At 40.4% G+C, this 20033-nt stretch overlaps 1 long non-coding RNA gene across 1 annotated transcript in view; it reads right to left on the reverse strand.

Annotated features, from left to right (window-relative positions):
• Positions 1-257, reverse strand: part of LOC109305846 — a 5855-nt gene extending 5598 nt beyond the window's left edge. The window contains exon 1 of the long non-coding RNA XR_002099732.1: positions 90-257. This is a non-coding gene — a long non-coding RNA (uncharacterized LOC109305846). The remainder of the gene's footprint in view (positions 1-89) is intronic.
• Between the last annotated feature and the right edge of the window lie 19776 nt (positions 258-20033).

Raw genomic sequence — 20033 nt, forward strand, 5'->3', positions numbered from 1 at the left:
CTCACAAGGTTGGCAGACCATAATCTGATAATGTATAACACAGAGAAATGTAAACAGCTTCACCTGGGGAGGAATCATCTGGAACACACTTACAGGGTCAGCTGTGCTAGCCTTGCCAGCACCACAATTAAAAGAGACCTGGGGGTTGTGATAGACCACAGAATGAACGTAAGCCACCAATGCAATGCCATAGCTGGCAGAGGGAATCAAACACTGTCATGCGTCTACTAATGGATCTCAAGCAAGCCTAAGGATGTCATCCTCCCACTGTGGTTTGCCTTGGTGAGGCAGCAGCTGGAGTACTGCATTTAGTTCTGGGCACCACACTTCAGGAAGCATGTGGAGAAGCTTGAGAGTCCAAAGGAGGGCCATGTGCTTGATTAGAGGTCTGGCGAGTAGGTCATACAAGGAGAGGCTGAAAAACATGAGGCTGTTCACCCTGGAGAAAAGAATACTTAGAGGGGACTTGCTGGCAGCCTGTAAGTACATACAGGTGCATCTGTTTGACAAGACACCCCAGGAGAAGACAAGAAACAATGTATACAAACTGATTGAAGATCACTTCAGACTGGACATAAAGAAAAACTTCTTTACCATTCAAGTGCCTAGGGTCTGGAACAGACTCTCTCTAGAGGTGGCACAGTCACCTACTCTGGAGATCTTTAAAAAAAAATGTCTTGAGGTGCACCTTTCTGGGATTATCTGACCCCAGCAGTCTTTCCTGCCCAAGTCCAGGTGGCTGGAGCCAATGATCTTGTGAGGTCCCTTTCAGCTCCTAAAATCTATGATTCTATGAATCTATATGTACAAAGAATTAACATATACTAAAGCTGAACAGGCTCAGACTCTGTTTGAGTTTAAATAATGCAAATGGAGATCTCATAAATAAGGACACAATCTGAAAATATAATTTTATGTAACATTCAGAGCTTGAATGCAATGCTTATAGAGTTTGCTTTTATTAAATGCTTCATGCAGGCTTACTAACGGAGTTTTCAGCATAGCCTAATTTTTAATTAATTACAGTGCAGCAGCAGGATGTCCATTGTTTAAATAATGATTAATTGAAAATTTAAATACTTGAAAATATACATGAAAATATTACAATAATTTTTTAGGCCTACATCTTATACCTGAATCCAAATATTGAAGAAAAAACATAATCCAAAACCCATTCAAGTCAGTTTTTAGAGTTGACTTAAAAGTACAGGTGTGAGAAACTTTGGTTCATGATTTGATTCAGAGAAGTTTTGGCCCAATTCAGAGGCCAGATCACTGAATCTGAATCAAATTGGGAGAAGAAAAAATAACAACTCTGATTCGATCCAGAGCCTCCAAATTGATTCAGAAAAGATTCGGAGATTCGGAAGGCAGTCTTTTGGGGGAACAGAAACTTAGAAGAGGGAAGAGGAGTGGAGGTGGAAGGGGGTGGAAAACTAACATCTCTAGCTGGAAGTGACTGTGATCTTTCCCTGAGTCCCCTTCCAATCACAGTGCTCTGGAGTAGGGACATAGAAACAGAATAGAAGCCTCTGTATTCAGCCTTTCAGTCCCTTTTGTGAGCTGTTTCTGCTTGAGCAACAGCATCTAGGAGATACTGGACTGGCTTAGCTTCCTACCTAGTCAGTCTCCTGCTACTTTCTGTTATTGGAATGGATTGGATATAGCTTACTAACTAGAGTCCCTCTACTTACCCCATCTAATCCATTTCTTTCAATTTATATTTGTATTTTTTCCCCACACTTTTTTAAAAAGAAAGCTCTATTTTCCCTGGCAGTAAAAACCCTGCACTTATCTCCCTGAAACTTGGCAGGCCTCATACCCCCATAAGGGGCTACCATCTCTGATGTTTCCATCCAAATCTGTCTTAACATACACAAATGACATGAGTTTAGCTTTCAGCAGTTTGAGGTGTAGTTTCTCAGAAACTCCTGCAGCTATCTCCTTAAAACATCTCAAACAGCATCCCCTCATAAGGGGCTATGACTCCTACAATTTTTATCCAAATCAGCCAAAAAATGACAACGTTATAGGCATTTCAGTGATTCCCCACTGTAGTCTATGACTATAATTTCCAATGAATCACTGCCCTCCAAATCAGCCAAATCTGAATCCGAATCAAATAATTCCCTATTTGCACAGGCCTACTGAAAAGGTATGAATAGGGGACTGAAAAATGTTACTTGTTTTGAATACTTGCAATAGTAGTTTCTGGGATATTTTAGGTAACAGGAAACATTTAAAACTGTGAAAATAGAGGGAGTTTGTTGACAAAGGTTCTGTTTCACCAGTCCCCTTTCAAAATACTCCCTTTTAAAACATTGTGAAAGGTCTGCTTAGCTGAGCTTTATATGAAATTACCATACAAATATTTTTTCAATCTAGTTGTGAATTTGAGAATAAAAGTTATTAAGTTTATTTACTTAAAAACAATAATACTTTGTGATGCATATATGTTATGCTTCATGGTTTGTTATAGTGTATTGCTAGGAAGCAGCTTGTATACTTAGGTAAAATTCAAACAATTGCATAAAAAAAACCATTCAAATATGGTTGGGAACAGAGACTATTTATTTATTTATCGTCAATTTATGTCAGATTTTTCTACCTAGTTGGGATTTCTATAGGCTCATTTTAGCAGAAGACAACTTTAATTTAACAATGTTTACAGCTCTCTGTAAAGAGAATCTCACAATGACTCACTGACTGTTTTAAAATCTGTTATGGATACACTAACATTGAGCATCCTGTATACAATTATGATGAAATATAACCTTCACTATATAAAAAGCCTGAAGGCAAAGATCCATTTAAAATACAGAAAATGACTGAAAAGACTTGTAGGAGGGAAAAGCATTTCACCCAAGGACTTGCTAATAGCTGGGAAATCCTATTACCATTCTTTTATGTAAGTATGAAATAGAAATAAAAATCATGCCTCAGTAATTAGAGTTAAACCAACTTGTTTCATGAAATTTAGGCATGTATTTTATCTACACACATGCAAACACATAGTGTGTATATGCACATAGTACACATGATATATATCTACAAATAGTTCACAATATATTTTTTTTCAGTTGATAAGGGAAAAAATAGCACTTTGGGAAAATACATGAAGGTAGATTTAAGATAAGAATAGGTATTTATTTCTAGTGGTGGAAATTTCTCAGGTGACCCTGATCAGGGGAAGGCATCGAGAACAGAGACTGCTCCACTCCTCTTGGTTCCAGCAGAGTGGGGAGAAAAGCAATGGGGAAAGACTGCTCACTTGCTCCCCAGACTGGAGACCTCTGCTTAGAGGAAGGCCTGGGGAACAGAAATCTGCTGCTGCTTTTCTCTACTCCTGCTCTTCAGGAACAGAGTGGAGGGAGCAGCAGGGTAAAGCCTCCCCACCTATTCACCAAGCCAGGAAGTTCCTTTGTCTGGATAAAAAGCTTGTTCCACTCCTATTTGAGAGCAGACCAGGAGGGACATACAGGCATTCATTTTTTCAAGAGAAATGTTCTTGTAGGGGAGATCTTCCAGGTGTCAAACTGGAAGATTTTTCCTCCAGAGGGGGCATATTTTCTTCAAGAGATACTGAATGCATGCCTGTATGTTCCTAGTATCTATCAGGAAAGAGAGCAGCAATTCTCCTGATAGTAATGTACCATTTCTGCACGGCCTTAGTCACTGTCTTTAGCAATTTCTCTCTTTGAAATGCTAAGTAGTAGTAGTTGGGCTCTAGGGAATGTAGTGATGTTTATATATCCTGCCCGAATAGGTAACAGAATTGGTGTGTGTGTGTGTGTGTGTGTGTGTCTGTGTGTGTCTGTGTGTGTGTGTGTGTGTGTGTGACATGAGACATGTCATGCTTTACTAGTAATGTGTAAGATGCTTTTCGGTAGACTAAAACCTCTTTAACTGGTCATTTTTACCTCTTTAGCCCATGCCATGTGCATAAATCCTCTCCATATTCTGCACTACATTCAGACTTCTGTGTGTTTGTGTGTGTTTGTGTGTGCACCATTTCACCTCAGCCAGTCGTTTTAGCAGTAACAGAAGAGTTATGGTGAATCACTGTCACAGCCCTTCATGTGCACCCTCCACCATAGGACCAATTCAGGGAGAAAAGACGGTGGAAGAAAGTTTATTGTAGTACTGAAGAAGGCATTTAAAACCTTGTAAGAAGAGGTAAATAACCAAAGGGATAACTTAATTTGGACTCTGAAAGGTTGTAACTCAGGGGATGCTTGAAGCTAGTTTCAACAAAATACTAAAAAAGGTTTGGCTTTGTTTCTAATTCTGAAACTGTGTGAAAGAAGAGTCTCCTAGAAGGCTCTGATGTCCCTATTTGCTTTTTTCTTGGATTATCAGTAAATCCCATCTACTTTATATAATCTTGCATGAAAAGGCAATTCATTTCTATTTGACCTACTATAACATGCTGTGCAGATTGGAATGCTGCATAACAAGAAACAAGAGAGAACAGGTAGAACATAACAATATCTAGTTGTTGTAAGCATGCATGCTGATCAAAAATGAATCTCTGCCAGGCTCAGTGGAGTGGACTGGCTTCCAGTTGGGTCATGAAAATGCCAATTGATTTTAATGGGATCAGTGAGAACCTGGCCTTAAAAGAACACCTAGTAACTTGAGAGAGTTAAAAAAGTACTCCCTACAGACCCTCCACCACCACAGCCTAGCTTTGGCTGCTTTAGCTTTAAAGGTTTAAAGGGTACTGGGATCTAGAGCAATAGGGACTGAAAGAGAAAGATTCAATGTCATAATTATGTTAACACAATAGTTATCCTCTATTGAATAAATAGCTGGATTTTTTTCATTGTTCTCCTTTAATGTAATGGCAAAAAACATCCTTACAGGAGTACACAGAAATAAAATGTCCCATCCCCAAGCACCTTTACTTTCACTATTTAGCACTATTTATTTCAGAATAAATAAATACACAGGTGTGCCAAGATTCTTCTTTGCTACAAGTCATGTCTACATATTCATGAATGTGCAGTAGTTACTATGTATTTAGTTTAGTACTTGTTTAATGAAGTACTAACTAAATGTGCAGTAATTACAGTTACTGCACAGTAGCACCAGCACATGGTTTTTCAGTGATACTTACTATGCAGTAGCTAATGGTACTGTGCAGTAGCGTATTAGCATGGCTTTTGCCTGGCACACTACTAACCCATGTTATTAAGCTGCTAAGCATTAAAAATCTTGTGTAGATGTGCCCACAGAGTAGTGAATCTGTTCAGACTTTCTGTACTGATAGGTTCAGTTAACCAGGTCAGCGATGTACAGACACACAGTAAATGCGGCACCAAGTCCAAAAAGCAGATACTTGGCAAGGCTCTTAAAGTGATACATAATCAGTGCCTCTAGGGGTTTAGAGTGAACTTCTTGCAAATATAATTTATGATATAGCTCTCATTAGTGGCCATTACTAAACTAATCTGCCCAAACATCTACATGTTTAATTTTCCTATTGTTCACAAAACATCTGATAAAATTCTTCAATTTATTTTCTGCTTTTATCAGGTTATGATCTGTAGGTGGTTTCTTCTCCCTTCTTTTCTCTCTCTCACAAAGAAAGAAAATGAAATGGGTTTGCTAAATAAGGCTGGGAAGGATCCAGTAATCTGAATCACAGGATATGTACGTGTGTTACATTTAGATCAACATAACTAAATAGCCAGGCATGTGGACATTCACAGGATTTAATCATGCTAAAAATGGCATGCCAGATCTAAAGTTAGTTCACCTCAATTTAAAAAAAAAAGAGAAGAACACTCAGATAAGGAGAAATAGAAGCTTGGAAATCTTCAGACAGGTACAGTTGCTCCTTTTTTTAAATTTCCATTGCTACTATTATAGTGTTTTAAACATGTATAACTTAATACCACTAGAATCTGATAAAAGATAAGCTCTCTCTTCCTCTTACAAATTGAACCAAGTTCACTCATACTGCATATACATCCAGGCAAGAAATCAATGGCTGTACCTTCACGAGAAGTTTGGTGAAAAATGCAGCCTCATTTGGGACTAATAAAGTATAATCAGCAGACTGCATGTTCCGAATCAATTGGGTTTAGTACTTTTCTACCAGCCCCTTCCCTCACAAATTCAACTAACAGTTTTGGAGGACTAGACCAGGCATTGTCAATCAGGGGTACATGTACCCCCAGGGGTACTTGAGAAGGCCCTATGGGGTACACATGGGGGGACAGGGATGGAGCGCTGTCACGTACCATCCCATGCTGCTGTGCAGGTACCACCTGTCCAGCCAGATGTGGGGAGCGGGGGAAGCTCGCATATGGCAGCTGCCGCCACTCTGGGTTTAGCCATGCACCATGGCCCACTCCCCTGTCCCCTGTTCTGTGTCCGGACGTCGGTGGTACACTGCTCCGCATCTGGCTGCCTGTGATACATTGATCCAAAAAGGTTGAAAACCCCTGGACTAGACTGATAGCTGTATACCAATTGTTCAGGCAACAAACCTTATTTGGCTCCATTTTCTGCATTTCACCAACCCTGACTGTTGTCTGGGAATGCATTCTTCAGTCACCCCCTCTCTCTATTGACAGACTGGCCAGTTGTAGTAGTGAAACACCATACACGAATCCTCACAGATTTGTACCACCACTTAGACAAGTTAAAAGGAGCACTTGCAACAGAAACAGTTAATATGCAAGATTAGAAGATGAATGCTGCATCTAAAATTCCTTCTGGAATCTTGTGCATAGTCTCATCTCCTACCCTGTACTCCAAACTTTCAGAACCTTGAAAAGGATGTGTAATATAAAATAGCACATATAAAATATTACATGCATATAAAAAAATACAAACTTTTACTAGCTTTTGATACCCATGTAGAATTAAAGTCCCTATCTGAAATGCAAGCTTTTCAGACAGGCTACCTCCTGCTTTTCATTTGCACAGAATTGCAGGACAGATCAACTCTAGTCCTGTCTTAAGAAGTTTCTTTGATAGGCTTGACCACTTCATTTAGTTCTTCATAACTCTTTCAGCCTGAATAATGGTTAAAAGAGACAGAGCGCATCTTAGAAAAAAAAAAAGGGATTGCATTATCACACTGTGCAGAATTGGTATCCTTACAGGCAACATGTTATCGTACAGTCATGATCCCCTTCAGCTTGCTCAGTGTGTGCAGATGTTTAATGTTTATGTACCTTAGGTTGCTTTCAGGTTGATCACACCAGGAATCTCACACATCAAATAAACCTGATCACTGATTTTCCTAGATCCCCAGGGAACATCAAGAAACATTTGCCTTACCTATATTTTTGTCAGATACCTCATCTCTCATCAGTTTTGTTCTGCACTTTCTTCTCTCTTCATTCTGTCTTACCGTCTTTCAATGTCCAGAACTGTTTAATATAAAATCATATTCCATCTTCCTCAAGACCTTTCCTTTATGTTACAAGTGCTGTAAGAGGTGACAAGTTTGTATACAGCACGTAACATGGGACAGAAGCAATCAGATTCCATTCTCTTTTGCATAGTTTTTGCTTAAACGCATACCAGGCTACCCTCAGGCTCAAATTTTCTCTCTGAAAAGGTGCTTTTTGTTTCACCCTTCTATAAGATGCTAAGACTTAGAAGCTGTATAATATTCTGTGTGGGAACCACAAGTGGCTAATCCTTACCTGCTGCTGCTTTCCTCATGCCATCCCTTTGTATTCTTTCTCCATTATCTTTAACTACTCCCCAACTCATTTCCAGTAAATCTTATATGCCCACCATTTATAAAATTCCGTTAACCATAATCATCTGTTAAACTGCCCATTTAGGTTGGCTTTTTGTTTTAATTCTAACCGGTATCTTTGTCTCCGTTTATGAGAACTTTCACTTTTTTCAGTCAATTCATTGATTCCTTTCAATTTGATTTCTATCACTGGTAGTCAACCCTGAGTGCCTCTACCTGACACACATGCAAAGAAAATTGCCGTTTTCAGATTCTGCTTTTCATCATTTGCAAATTGTAATAATTTATAGTAGTATCTACTAATGAAAAAGCATCTACTTCATTAGTGTATCACCCTCTGCATGTTGATATCGTACCCAAAAAAATCACTTCTTTTGTTTTCTCTTTTGTTCTCTTGAAATATTCTTCCTTAATTCACAATTTGTATCCACAATTCTATATCCCTATCTCCCAAATCAGTTTCTATTAAGTTATTGTCTTTTTCCCCAAATCAAATTCCTTCTTCTTTCTTTCAAGGCCGCATATATGTTACAGCTCTTGCAGCCTTGATTTTTCTTTCTGTTCTCCTTTTCACTCCTCTCAATCCCATAGAGGGCTTTGAATATCAGGACAGGCCTTAAATTAGATTCTCTTCAGTAGGAAGTTCCTACAGAGAAAGAAGCATTGTATTTCCACAGAGACCTGTATTCCTAAGAAAATGGGATACGGACTTTTGTATCTAATTGCTTCCATCATTTTTCATATGCAACATTTTCAGATCCTCCATTCTCTTTCTTCCTTCACTGATAACCTTTGCCAGTGTATAGTAAGGTGCAAATCATTACATATCTTTATAGGGAGTCAATTCAAAATGAAAGCCTTGAATCTGAGGAATAGGATTTAGAATGCAGCTATTGCACTTACCTCTGCTTTCATTCACAGAGTGATACATTCTTGAAAATTGGTTTTCAATGCCTATTTTTGTAAAATAAATAGCCCATCTTCAAATCAGCCTGAAGCAACTTCATTTCCTTGCTCTTTCAACTCTCTTGGGCACAGAGTGAAGCTGGCAGTTTCCCACAGAGTGTAGCTGCAGTAGAAGACTATTTGTGATTTGCTATGGAAGGAGCACACCACTTCTATAAAAAAGTTCCAGTTCCATAGAACTTAAAGGGAAAAAAATAAGCCATGGAATTTTTTTCTTATTAGAGGATGTTTTGTCCCTCAAAACAAAAATGGGTTTAATTTTTCCTTGAATTTAAATCAGAATTACTTCTGCATGTCCACAAAGATTCTTTCATATATATGTAACTTTTCTGGTCTAATGAGAATGCCCCTATCTCCTTCAAATTCTAAGTTCGTGCTCCACCCACTGCACCATACTTCCTTTGAAAAGTGGTCTTCCAAGGGTATATACTCAGGTGTTCATGGGTCCTAATTTACAATCACACGGCTTACTTTAGGTTGCATGATTGTAGATTGGGTACAACTTGTGCAGATGTGCCAATGCCAGCAGCCACACCAGGAACACAATCAAAGTATGTCAGAGTGGGGAGTGGTAGGATGGACTGGGTGGGCTGTGGTTCCACATGAGGGTTTGGCATATCTGGGGGACACAGTTTGGTGGGATTGGAGATCTGTTGGTAGGTAGGTCAGGAGACTAGAAACAACCCAATCAGGATTGAGGGTGGGTAGAAAAAGTGCAGCCCCTGGATTGAGTGAATGCCTAGGTTTTCCCAGGCCTGGGGCCACACTCCAAACATGTACAGACTTTCAGTAGATCAGGTTAACTGGTGAACTGTGTTAGACAGGGCCAGCCATTTTCTGCTTGATCTAAACTCCCCAAATATATGTACAGGTTGGCACTTAAATTGACCTTACCCTGGGTCTGCATGTACCCCAAGACTATCATTCACACTCACTAGTCAGTTATTTTCTTTTGTTTTGTTTTAAGTTTTGGTCATTCAATGTAATTCAGAGGCTTTCCCCATTTCTTTTTTTCCTCTTAATGTCCCTATGCAGAATTTTAACACTATTTTCATTAGCAAATAACATTTTATAGCATTTAATTTACATACATAAGGCTGAAGACCTTTTTATGCAGTGTGTTTGTTAAGGGCTTAGGTGAATATTTCCCACTATCTGCTGTATCTTGATAAGAAAAATTGAATCCAAGGCCAGTAAGAATCCTCTTGCTTTGCCCTTTTGCTTTCTAGGTCATAGTGCATCTTGATTTATTTGCTCTTTTACATTTATTTTAAGAAAAATACTGTTGACTTCCTTGATTTTTTTCTTAAGTAGCTGACCCAGAATTTTCCACAAAATACCCCAGAAGTCAATGGTATACACTTTACAAAATACAAATTCCTTTTACTATAGTTCCTAACAGTTAGTCTCAGATGAATTTCCCTTTAAATTAATATATTCCAAAGATTAAAGGTCATAATATTTTCCACACTGGTATCTATTTTTTCTTCTTAAGTAGGTGACCCATAAGTAACTGGCCTATTACTTTCCTTTTTATATTTTCTCCTACAAATTTCCCTCAGTTTCTTTTTTAAGGGATTTGTAGAGTTTTCTTTCAAAGACAAATTTGATCACAGTTTTACCATCCCTAAAAGTACAATAAAATCAAAGTTAATTATTTTACAGGCAATGGGAATACACTGAATGTATGCAAATAGCATTAAATGTTGGCCTCCAGGATCAATTAAATATAAACCTTTACAAGATCTAGAATAAAAAATATTACATGAACACACATGTGTACATTGTTAGAAATAAAAATTAGGCATAAAACTCAAAATGTGAATGGTTTCAGATATGGTGTTCTGGTTTGGGTGCAGCCTAAATAGTGTTTCAAGACAATAGCTATATGATATCAAAATCTATATTAAAGGTTTAAAGAGTAGCTTGCATGATAACAGCTTATTTTCAAATGTTCATAACTTTCTCAAGAATTCTTTGCTAGATGGAAATTTTCCAGGTTTGATTTCCAACATATTGGGTGATTTCTTTGATTGGTTGTTTGCTTTAGATCATACTCTCATGAAGAAAAAAGGGAGACAAATAGGGTGATCATTATCCAAACAGGAGAACTGGGAAAATGTTGGTGGTGGTGAGTAGAGTTACCTAAGCATTTTCATTTTCAAAGGTATTTTGACATTCTACACCACTCTGGAATGTTCAACAGTTTTATGTGAGATCAGTGCTTCCCCAAGCAAAAAGACCGGAGGAAGGGATGGGGAAGTGATCTGAGTTATAATTAGATCCGAAGAGTAGAGAGAGGGGCACACGATGCTGACAACATCCCCACCCAACTTACCTTACACTACATGGCCATTTTTAACTCAGTCTATCCTTTCTTTAGTCTACCCAAATGTCTGTACTTACCCTGCCTTATATAGAATAGTCTCTTCCTTTACACATTATAAATAATATTTCTTTTCTCAAGTATAGAGGTTAATGATTTCCAAAGTTTAAATATTTTCCTGGTAACACTTGACCTTTAATTATAGAGTTATACCCTTTCACTTAAAATATCACTGTACAATTTACATACTATGTTTTCCTAAATGAACAATTTGGAGAGATTTGCCTTAGTATGTTTTTTAAACAAGATTCAAATTCCATTGAAGAAAAAAATCTGATGCATTCCTTCCTGATTTCTATGGGTTTTTTTTTTCCTTTTTCTTTTGATGCTAGGTTGCTCATATTTTATGCCCCACTATTTTAATAAAACTGAAAGATGGTTTAGTTAATAATTGTAGCTTTGAGCTCAGGAAAGAAAACCACTGAACTTATATGCGTGTCAATATGCAGAATTAAAGGCCTTTAAGCAGACACTATTTTATCTGAAGAATTTCTAATGTAGCCCTAATTACAAAAAAAGAGCCTTCTTCATGGGGGCTTTGCATTGCCTTAAATGTCAGAAGGATTGGAAAGTAAAAGTTCCTTTAACAAAGGTTTTCATAATTCATAGTACTTGATAACTAGTATCATCAAGATTTTTCATCATATGACTTCCTCAATAGCCTGTAAACTATCTGTGCATTGTAAAATCTAGCTATTATGAATTCATTAATTTGAATCCTCATAAAAAGAAGCAATTACTCTACAGTTAAATCATTGAGCCAGATATTAGGGTTGGTAAAATTTAATCTCTACTAAATATATCTTTTGTGGTTTAAACTTACTTGAAATACATTTAATTCAGACTGATTATGCTCTGAAAGTAAGTGATACACATGACCTAGAACAACGTGTAAGTACAAAATGGCCAGAGTCACTTCTGGAAAAACTGTATATGCCTATATGGAACTGTACTGGGCTCCTTCAAGGGGTGTGGGCCCCCAGATCTGTGAGCAGGATGACAGGAGGCTGCCACTGCCACCTGGGACTGGTGCTGGGCACAGCACGTGCCCAGCACTGGGAAGACTCGTGCTGCCACTGGCCCCAGGCAGCAGTCGCAGTCTCCTGTTATCCTGCATGCAGATCTGGGGGGCTGCACCCCTGGGAGTAGTTCAGCAGTGCTAGGAAGGCAGGTTGAGCTCTGTGGGGCTGGTGAAGTCTTTCAGAGTGCAACCCTGGCTCTCCCTGCCTCCTGGCTATATTACAAGCATCCCCACCAGCCCCATGGAGCTCAGCCCGGTGGTGGGAGATGGCAAGAGAACCAGTGGAAATGCCGCTCAGACCACAACCCTGGTAAGCACAGTCCAGTGGTGGGAAGCTCTGCAGCCCCATGGAGCTGAGCCTGGAAGCAGGGGAGAACCACTGGCCAGGGCTGTGCTCAGAGCCAGGACTGCACTCTGAGCAGCTCTGCCACCAGTTCTCTGCTGCCTTCCGCTGCCAGGCTCAGCTCCATGAGGCTGTGGAGCCTCCTGCCACTGTGCTGAGCTCCATGGGAGTGGTGAAGCTGGTTGGAGTGCAGCCCTGGTGAGCGCAGCCCCACAAAGCTGAGCCTGTTGATGGGAGGCAGTGAAGAGCCAGTGGCGGAGCTGCTCCAATTGCAGCCCTGGCCAGTGGCTCTACCCTACCTCCTGCCACCAGGCTTAGCTCTGTGTGGCTGGCAGAGCCCCTCAAAGTGCAGACCAGTGGCAGGAGGTGGGGGAGAGCCAGGGCTGTGCTCTGAGCAACTCCACCAGCCCCACTGAGCTCAGCCTGGTGGCAGGAGAGCCAGTGGCGGAGCCTCTTGGAGTGCAGCCCTGATGTGCATTGCCCAGGGGCAGGAGGCTCTGCAGCCCCATGAAGCTGAACCTGGTGCCAAGAGGTGGGGACAACCACTGGCGAGGGCTGTGCTTAGAATCAGCACTGGGCTCAGAGTGGTTGTGCCACTGGCCCTCCCTGCTGGGCTGATCTCCATGGGGCTGGCAGAGCCACTCAGAGTGCAGCCCTGGCTCTCCCCTGCCTCCCACCACTTTTGCTGCTTCAAAACTCGAAACGTTTCAAAACTTCTAAAACATTCTGAGTGCCATCATTTTGTTTCAAAACTGTTTTGAAGCCTCTTGTTTCATTTCAATTTCACTGTTTCAAGCTCAAAACACTTTGAAACAGCTTCAAAATGAAACACCTGTAGAAATCTGGTACATCCCTAGTTAGCAGTATCTGTGCTCTATTGTCAAAGAGAAGGGATCAGGCAACCAGAACGAGGAGTAAGTGGGAATATAGACCAGGCTCTGGGCTAGAGATACTTTTTGCCAAGATCTTGAAAAGAGGAGTTCTTCAAGGAGAGTCTCACATGGAGATGAGTTATGTTTTTGTTTTGAGTGTGTGTAGGCTGTGAGGCATGGGAGGGGGCTGAAGAGGAATAAGGGGGCCACATCAGCTTCCCAAGGAAGGCACTGAAAAAAGCTAAGGCTGCTAAGGGCTCCATGCCTAAGAGGTACTGATTAGGGTGTAAACTGTGGGCCTGACAGAGACAGAGCTCTAACTGAGGCCGGAATATGGATTAGAAAGAAAGAGACCAAACTGACACCAAGTATAGGGAAGCTGCCTCATTCAGGGCTTTGATGTGAGAGATTGAGGAACAAGATTCATTTGGCAACTAGGGTTATGTTACGTGTGGAATGGGTGTAGAGATTGGGAAACTTACACTGGCAGGAGTTAATTCAGATTAAGTCACTGGACACTACGGCTGTGCAAAATTTTGCCACCAGTTTTGTTTCAATGCTGTTTTGACCTGTTTTGAGGTCGAAACTTCAAAATCAAAATGAAACAGATATGATCGAAACAGCCTCGAAACAAAATGAGGCAAGTCAAATCATTTGCCGTTTTGACACTGTTTCAGGTATGCTAGCCTCTGCTGATGCCACAAAGCCTGCCAAATTTCAAGAAGATTGGTGCAGAGGTTCGGGGGAAACTGCACCTCAAGCTGAAGACAAGCAAAACTTGTGACATAGGTGACACTGTGTATATTAAGGCACAGCAGGGTGAAAGCTGCAGGGATGGTAGCCCCTGCTGAGGCCACAAAGCCTGCCAGCTGTCAAGAAGATAGGTACAGGGGTTCTGGGGCCCTGAACCTCTGGCTGCTGATGGACAAAACTTCATGCATCATGGGTGCTTGTACAACTGTGTCTATGGGTGCTTGTACAACAATGTCATGGGTACTTGTACAACTGTGTCTATCTTGGGTCACAGGAGAGGGGAAACTATTGCAGGCCTGGTTGCTAGGCCCTGCTGTGGCGCCTAAGCCTGCTAGCTGTCAAGGAGATAGGTGCAGGGGGGTTCTGGGGCCTTGCACTCCTAGCTGCTGACAGGCAAAACTCATGACATGGGTGCTTGTGCAACTGCTGCCTGTCATCAGGCAGCAGGACTGAAGATCCCCCATCACTTGCCACCACAGACCTAGGGGTAATAATTGACCACACTATGAACATGAGCTGCTGTGGCCAGCAGGGCCAACAATACGCAGGCATGCATCAATTGATGCATCTCCAGCAAAACCATTGCACAGAAGTGATTCTCCTGCTCTACTCGACTCTTCTCAGCATTGGTGAGACTGCATCCAGTTCTGGGACCCGCACCTCAACAAGACAGACAAAACTCGTGATATGGGTGCTTGTGCAACTGACTGTGTCTATCTTGGGGCAGTTGATTGTCTGTATTGATTATTTCCTCTCCTCTGTCTGTTGTTTTGTAGGTGTTAATCCATGCTCATTAAGTTGTTATGTAGTAGCTAGGTATTGTGTATTGACAAAATAAGGCAAGTTCCAAATTTGTTACACAATGTCTGCACTAATATAACTAGAAAAATTATAATTGTACACCTTTAACAGACTGGAAATACCAACTGGTATTCAAATGACAGTGACCCAAGACAGCATTAGCAGTAATAAATTGACATTATTTTCATAGGAATGAAACATTCTTAACCAATCGCTACAATAGAATAGGCACAGACAGGTTTTTCTTCAAAATCAGGCATCATCTTTTCACCCCCCATTTCACTGCATGAGCAAGACAAAGTGAGCTGTCAGTTACAGAGATCCTTGATTACTTCACTGAAAAAAAAAGAGTTGAACTAGAGAAACTCAGAGCAGAATTATAGCCAACATATTCAAAGCAGAAAAAGCAGCCAGGACTGAAAGAATAATTCTACATGCCTTTTATCATTGCATATCTCTGGGTGTCTATTGAAGAACTTCAGGGCCAGATGTGTGTGATGCTTTACACCTTGATGCAGTCCTTTTGGCTTTGATGGAGTTCCACAAGATGCATCTCACAGTACTGTGCTGACCTGTAGATGAAAACTTGCATTATGAAACATGTTATTTATTTTTCTTACTGTTTCCAGTAAAGTGCTGCCTGTAACAGCCATTATCTTTTAGGAATTTAAATCTATTCCTTTTATCCTACACGAAGAGCAAGTATCCCACTGACATCACCACCTCAGTATACATTGGCCTCAGATAAATCAAATTGGAAAGCAGCAGCTCTCCTGCTTCCTAGTTTTTCACCTTTGTGAATGCTTTTGACTTTGATGGAGTTCTACAAAATGTATCTCAGTGCTATACTGACCGGTTGAAGAAAACCTGCATTGCAAAATCTTATGAGTGGCTGTATTAGCAGTACATTGGAGCAGCACAAGCACAGTTAAACTGATTTCTGCTCTGAAACTATTATCATTTGTCTGAGCTCTAATAACAGTTTGAACTTTTCCTTTGTTTACATATATGATCTAGAATTCACTGTAGCTTCCATTACAATCATCATACTTTGCTAGCTGTATTACAGCAACACCACTGCAAACACAAAATAAGAAAAAGACCTGTACAGAGACACAAACTAAACAGAAAGAAAAGACAAGAACATGTGGTGCATCTTCCATACCTCTAAATTCTATGTATGTATGTATTTATATTTAGGGATATATGCAGCACAACCTTTTATGAAAATGTAAATGCAAGGGAGAGGGGTGATGCTTCCTCAGTGCTGAGACGGTCTAGGAGAGGGGCCTACTGGGCACTCAGCCAGATCAGCTAAGCACAGACCAAGTACTAGTTTACCTCTCCACCAGTGAGGGATGGGGAGAAAAGTTACAAAGTATGGTGGGATGCCAGAGGACAGCAATTTAACTTGACTTTATAGGAGAACAATATATTGGTCTAACCTGAATTGATCTTGATTTAATGCACCTCAGATGTGATCTATTCTAGGTAATTGGCACCATTTTTAGACTGGTCTATGTGTAGTGAATTTCTGTACAGTTATACGTTTAGATCCATCTACAGTCTTTTAGACCAATGTAAGGGCTCTGACAAACATGCTGGCTCCCTTCTGTAACTCATGGGGCTTCACAGGAAGCACCATAAGTTGCAGTGTTCCCCTCGACCCAACAGATGCTGGCTGTTGAGTCCGGGACATTGGGGAATTGAGCTCCAATTAAGCTCCAATGTGTCTGAAGCTGCTCTCCCCTAGCCCCACCCCTCCCTTTTCCTAGCTATGGTGCTCTCTTCAGGATGGATGGGTGAAGGGAGAGGGAGCAAAGGGAGTCTGGAATTTACCCAGCCTGTGCTGGAGGGGCTCCAATCCACCTGCCCCACCCTCCAGCTCAGGCTGGGAAAACCCTAGACTAAAGTCCCTCCTATCCCTTCTTTCCCATTATGAAGCCAGAACCATTGGCAGGGCTGGACTGCTTCAGCCCAGCCCTGCCCTGCCCCCCACCTCACCCCTTTACTTGTCTCAGTTACATAGCTATACTGGTCCCAGGACTGGGGGCAGGGCTGGGCTCCTTCAGCCCAAGGTTTTCCACTTTAAAGCACCTTCATTTGAACTCCCATGAAACAAGGGTTCAGATTACTGCACAACTGGACATTATTAAGTCTGTCACTGCATTATCTGTCACTGCATGGCTGTAGAGCATCTTAGGGTCCTGGTTACACAACAAACCATCACTTCTGTCAGCACCCTCAGTTTAATATCTGTACACACCCATAAAATTTGGTTAGACTATAAAGTGAAAATCTACCCTGCCTTCTACTTGACTTCAGACTAACATGGCAAACTAAATTATGGACATATATACATATATATTACTAAGAGGTCTGATAAGAAAAGATGGAAAATTGGGAGAATTTTCCAGTCAATTAAGTGAAGAAAGCCAATTCTGCCTGTCTAGAATATTTAAATTGATAAGGTCAGGATTCCTCTGCAGCTGTGATGATGCTAGCATCCAGCCCAGATTGCAATTACAGATCTCCTTTTTAAAAAAGAGAATCTGAATGAAATAATACAGACATCATTAAATTAAAAATCCACCTACCTCTTTTCCTAAATCCACTGGTAAAATTGCTGAATTTCCTATTATTGATGAAGTTCTAACATTTTGAAATGTATTTTATACAGAGTGAAAATCCTGAAATAGACAAGTGTTATGAGATAGGCCATTCCAAAATATTTTGACTTGGAAACTGTAATGCTTGTCTTCCTGACAACATTGCTAAACCTTTCTCATTGCAGCCTACAGTGGGCAGATGTTCTTTCACTTCCATGTAGTTCCCATGTAGTTCCCACTGAAATTACAAAGACTCCAGTATGCAGTTTCCCTGAATGGAATCTATGCAGCTGGTGTACACAGAAATAAGTAACTTTAATAAAACTACACTTACTTTTGAGGCAAAATGGGTAGGAATCTAATATATTAGACATGCGTATATATATTCAACAGCTCATGCCTTTATGTTGTCATTACTGCTCACATGTCCATTATCCACTTATTAATTAAAGCCCATGCCTACTGGAAACATTTAAGATATTGGATTAAAAATAATTACCTGGAGTTGTAATACCTATATTTTGGAAGCCTAACACAAGGCACAATAATATTATTTAAATATATGTTAATTGTGGAAGAGATTAAATTACCTCCTTTCTGGACACAGAGAAAAACACATGAAATGGGTTAGTATTTGTTTGCCTGTTTTGAGATATTTTTAGCGTATATTTTAGATATATCCATCCAGGAGAGAAATGAGGAATTTTGAGTACTATTTAACACCATGAATGTTCATAATGGATTTACATTATGTTATTTAGCACAGATGTTTCCATAATTGTGATATATTTGGAGAATCTACTGTTCAATTGGCCTTAAAATTTCTCATTTCTTACCTATAGAGAGGTAGCTGTAAGCTGGCCTGAGAGGCAAAACATTTAGGAAGCTGTTCCAGCTCTTTTAAACATTGTTTTTTTCCCTCAGTACAGCCAGCTAAAGCCCTCTGTATTTTTACTTTTCATCTTATACAGTATTTTCATTTATGATAATATTTTAAATAATTGTTTCATAGATTTTAAGTTATGGTCCTAAAGCATAGAACCTAATCTTGATCCTAAAACACAGATGAGGCCTATGTATCCTGTGTTTCATGGATACTGATGAGCATTATTATCATAAACACTAGTATATTAAAGCCCTGCACTGAGGGAATGCATAGCAATTATATCTTGTGTGATAAATGAGGCAAAACTAGCTTTGAAATTGGGATTCTTCCAAAATGCAGGAATGATATTGCCAGCCTCTAGACCTTAATTGTGGAGATTATAGGACAATGTTTTTGTCATGTTAAACTATCATCCACACATTTGGATAAAGAGAACAAATTTAATCATAGATTGTGAATGCAATTTATTCTTTCTACATCTGCTTGCTAACACTTACAAATACACTCTATCTCCTCCCAATTTGATGGACACTTCTTCTAGGCAGATAAGCTAGGGACCGATATTCAAACAGCCTGAGCCTGACTGATTCAATCTTTTCAGTTTAGTCTAACCTGCAAAGTTTGAACTGATTTGGAGGTGGATAGACATTCCCTTGTCATCCCAAAAATGCAGGTACATGCCTGCGGTGGCTCAGGCTAGAAGCCGGGCAGGGCTAGAGCAGCCTTCCCTTCCCTTCCTCTGGGATGAGTTGAGAGGGACATGGCCAGGTCCCAGCAAGACACTTTGATTAGGGAGGGGCCCTCCCCACCCTTGATAACAGAGCATTTATCAGCTTTGCTATCAGCATTTAACACCCCATCAGAAAACAAAGCCTCGCTCCTTACAAGATCTTCTTAAACTGCTTTTTCCAAAGGAAGGAATGCCGGGACATTACCATATGAGCTGCTGATTACCATCAAAAAGCCCTAAGTGGTCACTGTCTTATCTGTCTTACACAGCATTAGCTAGCATACCACATGCCGGCTACAGTTTGTGCTGTGGGGGTGAGGAGGGAAGGATCTCTGCTTAAGCAGCAAGTGGTGAAAGGGAGGGAGTGGGGAGAGGGGCAGGGTGAAGCCAGCAGACCCTACTGTGTCTGCAAGTCTCTGCCAGAGCTGCAGCCAGGGAGCAGAGGGGATGGGTCACTTTGTTGTAGAGTCGACAGTCTCACCCACCCCAGAGAGCATGTTGGGATGCTGGGGTGTCTGGTTTAGCTTAAAACAGCAGAGGGTCTGGGAGAGACATTGCATAAACTGGTTTAACCCAAATAAGTTAATTCTGATACTGTATTCGACCAGGTTTATCTTAAACTGGTTTCAGCTATTTTCAGACTGGTTTATGTGCACTGAAAATCTGTCCTGTTACTGGTTTAAACCAGTTTCTGATCACTTAAACCAGGTTATATATAATGTCTGTCCCTAGTCCTAGAGATTTATTCTTCTTTCTTTCTTTGTGGCTTTTTCACTGAGCTATAGGGATAGACGGTATGATCCAGTGAGTCTGCCAAAGGGGTTACATACTGAATTTTTTTTTTTTTAATTATTACTTTCTCTAATCTAAACAAACAAAAATCATATATGTGACAACTAATTGTTCCACAGATAAACTAATAATGGATTCTTAGAATTTA

The sequence above is a fragment of the Crocodylus porosus genome, unplaced genomic scaffold (genome assembly GCF_001723895.1).
Source record: "Crocodylus porosus isolate Cpor-Errol unplaced genomic scaffold, CroPor_comp1, whole genome shotgun sequence".
In the NCBI taxonomy this organism is placed as follows: domain Eukaryota; kingdom Metazoa; phylum Chordata; order Crocodylia; family Crocodylidae; genus Crocodylus; species Crocodylus porosus.